The 8595-nt window shown below is 36.5% G+C and overlaps 1 non-coding gene across 1 annotated transcript; it reads right to left on the bottom strand.

Moving 5' to 3' along the window:
• Window positions 1–8050: 8050 nt before the first annotated feature.
• LOC136336758 (U1 spliceosomal RNA) lies at window positions 8051–8214 on the bottom strand. The gene has a single exon (XR_010731580.1). It is a non-coding gene; the product is annotated as a U1 spliceosomal RNA (small nuclear RNA).
• Window positions 8215–8595: the final 381 nt, after the last annotated feature.

Below are 8595 nucleotides of genomic sequence, written 5' to 3'. Positions count from 1 at the left end.
ATTTTCATCAGTTAAATAATTTGAAAAGGTTTACAGTGACCCCTGTGCAAAAGATAGACATTAGTCTAAGATTTTTTTTTTTGCAATTTGTCTCTTTAAATTACTTTTTATTTTTTAATTACAGTTGACTAACATTATTATTAGTTTCAGTTGTATACCCCAGTGATTAGACATTTCACAATTTGACCCTATACATAGTTATTAGAATATTATTGACTGTATTCCCTATGCTGTATTTTATATCCCCATGACTATTCTGTAACAACCAATTTGTATTTTTTAATCTCTTCACCTTGTTCACCCATCCCCCCAACACCTCTCCCATCTGGCAACCATCGAAATGTGCTCTGTATCTATGAACCTGTTTCTGTTCTGCTTACTTATTTATTTAATTTTTTTTTTTTTGTATTTTTCTGAAGCTGGAAACGGGGAGAGACAGTCAGACAGACTCCCGCATGCGCCCGACCGGGATCCACCTGGCACGCCCACCAGGGGCGACGCTCTGCCCACCAGGGGGCGATGCTCTGCCCCTCCGGGGCGTCGCTCTGCCGTGACCAGAGGCACTCTAGCGCCTGGGGCAGAGGCCAAGGAGCCATCCCCAGCGCCCGGGCCATCTTTGCTCCAATGGAGCCTTGGCTGCAGGAGGGGAAGAGAGAGACAGAGAGGAAGGAGGGGGGTGGGGGTGGAGAAGCAAATGGGTGCTTCTCCTGTGTGCCCTGGCCGGGAATCGAACCCAGGTCCCCCGCACGCCAGGCCGATGCTCTACCGCTGAGCCAACCGGCCAGGGCCTTTATTTAATTTTTTAGATTCAGTTTTGATAGATATGTATTTATTGCCATATTTTATTGTTCATATTTATCTTTTCTTCTGCTCTTCTTCTTCCTTGTCCTCCCTCTCCTCCTTCTTCTTCTCCTTTTCTTCTTCTTTTCCTTTTCCTAAGAAAACCATTTAACAGTTCATATAATCCTGGTTTGGTAATGATGAATTTCTTTGGCTTTTCCTTGTCTCGAAAGCTCTTTATGTGTCCTTTGAATCTAAATAATAGCCTTTCTGGATGAAATAATCTTGGTTGTCGGTCCTTGCCTTTTATTGCTTTGAATATTTCTTGCCACTCCCTTCTGGCCTGTAAAGTTTCTGTTGAGAAATCAGCTGACAGTGTATGGGAGCTCCTTTGTAAGTAACTAACTGCTTTTTTCATACTGCTTTTAAGACTCTCTCTTTGTCTTTAAACTTTTACATTTTAATTATGATGTGTCTTGGTATGGGCCTCTTTGTTCATTTCTGACTGGTCCCATTTCATAATGTTGAAGTTCTCAGTAGGTTCATCGAACCTCCATATCACTATTGTTTTGAACTCTACATCTATTTAGTAAGTTGCTTGTTCCTATTTTGTTCTTTTTCTGGAATTGTGTTCTGTTCTTTCATTTAGGACATGTTTCTTTGTCTCCTCATTTTGACAGCCTGCCTGTGTTTGTTTCTATGTATTAGGTCTAGCTGCTACGTCTACCAGGCTTGACATAGTGTTCTACAGGGTCCAGTGGCACAACCTCCTCAGTACCCAAGCTGGGCACTCAAGATACATCTCCTATGTGGGCTGTGTACACCCTCTCGTTGTAGTTGAGCCCTATTGCTGTTGGCACATCAATAGGAGGGGTTTACCCCCAGGCTAATCATATGAAAGGACTGGCTGTGACTACTGACCACTATGGAAGATCAGCTGTGCAACCCCCTTCACCCCCCCCAAGAAAGCAAGAATTATTTCAGCAGGCTTCTGTTGCCTACTGAGTCTGGCCCTGTGTGTGTGTCACTTGTGGAGGTTGTTGGGTAGTAAGTAGTGTTTTCAAGTGATCTGAAGCTGTCCACTGGACGCAGTGGTTCTGGAGCCTCTCTGGAAATGCAGGCCAAGGTCAGCCACTATCTGTGTTCTGCCCAGGGAAACTTGGCATGAATTAAAAAGCTATTTGCAGACGGTTGCTTCTTATGCTTGGCTTGGAGGCAAAGGTAAAGGAAAGCTGTGAACCAAGGCTGGCTGCTGCTAGTGCCGGGCCTGGGGCCACTTAGTGGGAGGAGCAGAGCATGCTGAGAAGACATGCTGCTTATTTGAGAGATTTTAGAAAAATATGAAGCACCAGCTAAGACAGGTCATTTATATTGAAAAGCCTTGGAAACAGCTTGAGTGGAACATAAAGTTGGGTGGGGTGGGTCCCAGTTTTGATACCCCGAGTTGCCGGCCTGAGCACAGAGTCATCCTGCTTGAATGCAGAGTCAATGGCTTGAAGATGGGATCATTTACATGATCCCAATGTCACTGGCTTGAGCCCCCCCTCCCATTCCCCATTTATGGCATATATGAGAAGCAATCAGTAAATAACTAAAAGCAACTCTATATTTTAAAGTAAAGGCCAGGTAACTATTAAGAGACAATAGCAAGCAGATTAGTTCCCAACCCTTACATAATCTCCTATTCATTACAACTAAAAAGTTACTATTATTGTAGCCAAATTTCTCACTTTTGGCTCTCCTATCATTTCTTACTTTTTCCAGGTGGAAAGGTAGGGAATTGGACTTCAAATGGCTCCACCTTTGCTTTTCCTCACTCTGGAATGGCTCACCACTTGGGCCTGGCAGTCTTTGGGTATGAAGGCCAATCCCAACACAGCCACATTTATTCTACTGCTACAGGCCACTTCAAGACCCTGAGGCATTCTCTGTAACCTCAAACTTTAGGGCACTTACTTTCCAGGATCTGGGAGTAGTGTAATGAAAATAAATGCACATTCCAAGGCTTTAGATGAATGAGTTAGCACCTCCCATGTTTATCTCATCTCTCTTGGGGGAGAGAGGGGGTTTTCACCAATGAGTCTTTTCAGAAATCCATTCTCCATACCTTGACCCAGTTTATTATCTCCAATTTGCTCAAAGAGATTAAGAAATGTTGCTATTGACATTTGCTTTTTAACTTTTGCATATGGTGATCTGTCTTGCATTCATTTTAATTTTTGATATATATCTTTTCCCCTTTTTGTCTCAATTGAAATTGAAGCAGATAATTATATTTTTAGAGGAGAGTAAAAGGAGGTGAGATAGACAGACTCCTACATGTGCCCCAACTGGGATTCATCCTGTAACCTGATCTTGGGTCAATGCTTGGGTACTGAGCTATATTTAGTGCCTGAAGCTGATGTGTTCCAACGGAGCTATCCTCAGCACCTAGGCTGATGCTTGAATGAATCAAGACACTTGTTGCAGGAAGGGAAGAGGTAGAGAAAGGTAAGAGGGAAAGGAGGAGAAGCAGATGGTCACTTCTCCTGTGTGACCTGACTGGGAATAGAACCAGGAATGTCTATGCATTAGGCCAACGCTCTATCCTCTGAGCCACTGGCCATGGCTGATAATTGTATTTTAACATCCTGTTACATGTGCATTTGTCTGGGGTGTCTTTTCTTAGTATCTATCTCCTTCAGGAACCAAAGAGTACTAATAGGCAAGTGGAAAAGAGAATTCAGATACAGTTTTGTAATCATCCCATTTAATTCTGACCATTCTTCTTCTGGTTAATTGGAAAACCGTGGCTTTACTTGCCAAATGCAGCTTCTCATAGATTTTGGATTATTTACCAGAGTGAGGAAAAAGCTGTAATAGCTAATATAAAAAGACAAAAATCTAGTGGGAAATGTTGAGCCCTTCTATATAAGAATAGTTTTCTCTGAATTGAGTCACAAAAGTTGCATTTGTTTTATAAGGTCTCTAGTAGGTTGGATGATTTAGGAACCAAATGGCAGTAGAGTGCACTGGGTCTGTCTAATTCATAAGGCTGGAAAAATACTTCCTAACTCATCTTTAATTGGCCTTCTATACTCACGCATCATAGCTCACATTAAATGGACCGTGTGAGTTAAAGTATTGCTGTGCTGTCTGTACATTCATATTGGTGTATCAGACTTTACTAGCTCTGCAGGATTTACAAAGCTTAGATATTTGAGGCATTAATAACCGTGATAATATCTTATACTGTTAACTATTTTTAACCTCTGTAGTATGGTGAAATACAGTCCCTTTTCTGCAAGGTTTGCAAGTTTTTTAGCTATAGATTTGTAGCCATCTATCTTTTATCCTTTAAAGGTGAATTACTATAAAAAAATCTAGACTATAGTTTTATACATTTGTGCCTATGTTTACCATATTTGCATGCTGAAAAGTTAATTTATAAAGAGTTTTTCTATTCAAGTTTTTCTGGATTATTCAGAATCAGCAATTTCTTTCATTTTTATTTTATATAAGAGAGATGCAATCTTAAAAATTTAAATAAAATGAAATTGTACTCTAAAGGCTTTAGGGAATCATTTACAGGAATATAATGCATATGTTGCTTTTATAATAAAGAGACCCTGAAAGATGGTTGAATGGAAAGCTCCTGGGTCCCTAAATAATTATGTGGAGCAAATCAGCACCACCCCCTGCCCCCAACATGCTGTTAACTATGACATGTGACATGTTTATTAACTGTGACATAAAAAAGAGAAACTATTAATAAATTAAACTAATATTTTGGGATTGTTTATTTTAATTTTATTTAACTTAGTGAATCTCTGCTTGTTTAAAATTGTTTGCCTCTATGTTCAGAATGATTAGAAGGAATTTTCTCAGAATTGAGAAAATAATATAATTTAATTGTATTATAATTAATATTACTTGTGAGCTATATTTTAAGTTTAGAAGACCAAAGTCTTTAAACATTTAGGAATATATAAATAGGGTTTAATTATCCATTGTAACATAGTTCAACTAGTTGTGTATGTTTGGAGGCAATATGACTATGTGTTACAAAGCTGTTCTACTCCATGGAACAGAAGGATCTAAAACAAACAAGCAAACAAAAAACAAAACAAAACAAAAAGCCTTGCTCATTAGAAAGTACAGAATATTAACAGTGGGAAGGACTGCAGTTGTAAAGAGGGATAGAAAAGAAATATATGCACTTCTAGGACATACCAAAGAGGACTTGGATCTGTCCAGAAAGTATATCTTGAGAAAGTGTTTAATACTTTTCCCCTCTCCTACCCCCACAGTTGGGCAACATGCCGGCCTCTCTTGTTCTTTTCACCGTTTTCTCTTTACTCCTTTAATTCTAAGTACTCATCCCCTCCCTAAGGTAGTTCAACGTAAGCCTCACATTTCTCTAATGTTTTAAGTTTTAGTGGCTCAACTATTTTACAACTAAAAATTTTGGTTACATAGTTTTATTACTTTTCAAATTAAAATGCAAGTTACTATGAAACCATAATTTATCAAAATAGAAATTAATGTTTATAGAAATTACAATTTAAACCCTGTTTGAATTTTATTATTCAGGTTTTCTAGAAAGATGTTAATTAACATTAGAATTTGATCACATATTGAAAAAATTCACCTATTAAAATGGAGTTCATAAATATTGAACTGATTTATATTGGTGGGAAATAATCTGTTTAGTAATTTGAATTCTATTTCTAAGACAAACAGTTTCATAGGTATCTAACACTAGGTGAATATACAAAGTGATAAATTAAACTAACTGAAAGAAGGCATAGGTATGATTTTTTCCACTATGAAGCTACATTATTCACTGAATGCAGAGTACTTTCTGTTACTTTTTTCCCTTAATACTCTGTTTTCAGAAGTCAGAATAAATTGGATCTACTCAATATAATTTTGCTGAAGTTGTAAGTCATAACCTTATACTTATTACAATTTATTATGCATATTTGATGAACTTGGACAAAAATGTTTAACTATTTTCTGGATTTATCTTGAGAACTCACTATGAGAACATGAAATTTTATTAAAAGTAATTTAATCTTGGATTCATAAAAGAAATTTTTAAAAAGCTTTAAAACATACTATACTTTAAATTTCTTATTATTACCATTTGTACCTGTTCTAGCTTTTTTTTTTTAAGCGAGAAAGAAAGAGAGAGAGAGCAAGCAAGCCAGACAGCCAGACAGCCAGAGACAGGAAGGGGGAGACATGAGAAGCATCAACTCATAGCTGTGGCACTTTAGTTCATTGATTGCTTTATCATATGTACCCTGACTGAGGGCTCCAGCTGAGCTAGTGACCCTTTGTTCAAACCAGCAACCTTGGCCTCAAGCCAGAGACCGCATGTCTATGATTCCAAGCTAAAACCAGCAAAAGCTCACCACACTGAAGCTGGTGAGCCCACACTCAAGCTGGTAACCTTGGGGTTTAGAACCTAGGTCCTCAGTGTCCCAGGTCAATGCTCTATCTATTATACCACCACCTGGCCACATTGTTCTTGCTATTTTTAACCATCCTATAGTTCAAGCTATATGTTTAGATGTGCAAGATAATAAACTTATTAGATGTGGTAAATGCATGTCTAAAAAGAAAAAAGAAGAAAAACAGTTTTTTTTACTTTATTATTATTATTTTTATTTTTTAGAGAGAGGAGGGGAGGCAGAGACAGACTCCTACATGTGCCCCAACCAGAATTCACATGGAAAGCCCAGTAGGGGAGATATTCTGCCCATCTGAGGCCGTTGCTCCATTGCTCAGCAACAGAGCCCTTTTTTAGCACCTGAGGCTGAGGTCATGGAGCCATCCTCAGCTTCTGGGCCAACTTGCTTGAACCAATTGAGCCATGGCTGCCAGAGGGAAAAAGAGAGAGGGAGAAGGAGGAGGGGTAAAGAAGCAGATGGTTGCTTCTTCTGTGTCAAAATGCAGTTGTTGTTTTTTTATGGATAGATATAAATGAGTGTACATTAAAGCTCACACTAGAGACTTACTCAATCTTAAGTATTAATCTACACTCTTTACATGGTTTAAGACAAGGATTTCAATTTTTATAAAGATTTAAATGTACATTTTACCCTCTGTACACAGAAGACAGCATAATAAAAGGGATTTGGTGTCATACTCTTGGCTTTCTGTTCATTTTGCTATGAACTTAAAACTCTAAAAATTAAAGTCTATTAAAACAAACACACAAACCAAACATATAGACACTGCCTTCAAGGGCAGCTATGGAGAGATTGGAGGTTAAAAAAAAAGGATTTTACACTTTCTTCCAGGCTCTACATTCATGCATTTGTATGAAAAACTGTAAATATTCACTCATATTCTTTAAAATAGAAACACCACTGTTAAACATAGGTTTCAATGAAATCAGAGGGAGTGTGCTATTACAAATTATTAAAAATAAAGTTTGAAGTATTTTTGAAGGCATGGGGAAAACGCTTACAATATGTAGGATAAAAATGCAGCATTGTTAAATTTTAGTTATAATATTACCAAGTTTTTTTTAAAACAGAAAATGAGATGAAATACTTTTGTTTGAAGTGATAATATACAGAATAAAAAAATATTTTCAATTGAAGATGTTCTATAGTAGATAGGAATTAGTAAAATAATAGTGTCATTTTCTAAACCTAAAAACTCTTTTATTTAAATATCATATTCTTTTGGGTAAATAATCTGAACACATGAACTTTTTTTAATAGTAAGTAAATTGCTAACTTACTATTAACAATGTTAATGAGAGTTTCAAGCAAAATAATTAAAAAATGACTTCATAAATGTAAAGTGGCCATTTCTGGCATATAACATTAATTTGAATTTTTAAGAATCAGTGATATTACATCAAAATATATAGTAGGTAATGGTGTTCTGTTTTTTGTCTCTATAGATTTGCCTTTTCTAGACATTTGGTATAAAAAGAATCATATAAAATGTAGTCTTTTGGATCTGTCATCTTTGAATGGGCTTACTATATACCCACATTGTAGCATTTAAGAGTATTTTGTACCTTTATAATGCTGAATAGTATTTTATTTTGTTATCCAATTAACTACCAGTTGATAGATATTTAGATAGTTTCCAGTTTGGGACTATTATAATAATGCTGCTATAAACATTCATGTACTTGCCTTTGTATGAACATATGTTTTTAATTTTCTTGGGTAGATTGTTAATAGTGAAATCATATCATAAGTGTATTTTTTTAAACTTTAAAACTGCTAATATTGATTTTCTTTTCTTTTTTATATTGCGGTAGGGGAGAGCACTAATGCAGTCCCCCACTACCGTAAATTATACAGTTGAATGTCCCACATTTGGGGAAATCACAGAGGTCAACACATCCGGAGTGCAATGGATAAGCCTCACTCTGGGAAAACCACCTTCGTGATCATGATATCTCCCCTGCCAGGAGAGTGTACTGATTTTCAAACAAGCTGTACCACTTTTATATTACTAATATTTTATAATCCTGAACAAGGGTTCCAGTTTCTCTGTAACCTAACACTTGGTATTGTCTTTCTCATCATAACTATTATTTATCATGGATATGTAGTGATATTTTACTGTATTTTTTAATTCGTATTTTTTTCTAAGGACTAATAATGATGAACATCTCTATGTGCTTACTAATCATTTTGGTGAAATGTTTATTCAAATTATTTGCCCATCCAAAAAATTGGATTTTTTATTTTCTTATTCTTGAGTTATTATAGGTCTTTATATAATTTTGATACAAGTTCTTGAATAAGTATATGATTTGCGAATATTTTTCTCCCAGTTTTTAGCTTATATTATACT

Source organism: Saccopteryx bilineata, chromosome 4 (genome assembly GCF_036850765.1).
Source record: "Saccopteryx bilineata isolate mSacBil1 chromosome 4, mSacBil1_pri_phased_curated, whole genome shotgun sequence".
NCBI classification, from domain to species: domain Eukaryota; kingdom Metazoa; phylum Chordata; class Mammalia; order Chiroptera; family Emballonuridae; genus Saccopteryx; species Saccopteryx bilineata.
The sequence above is the reverse complement of the archived record's forward strand: the minus strand, read 5'-3'. Positions and strand labels throughout refer to the sequence as shown.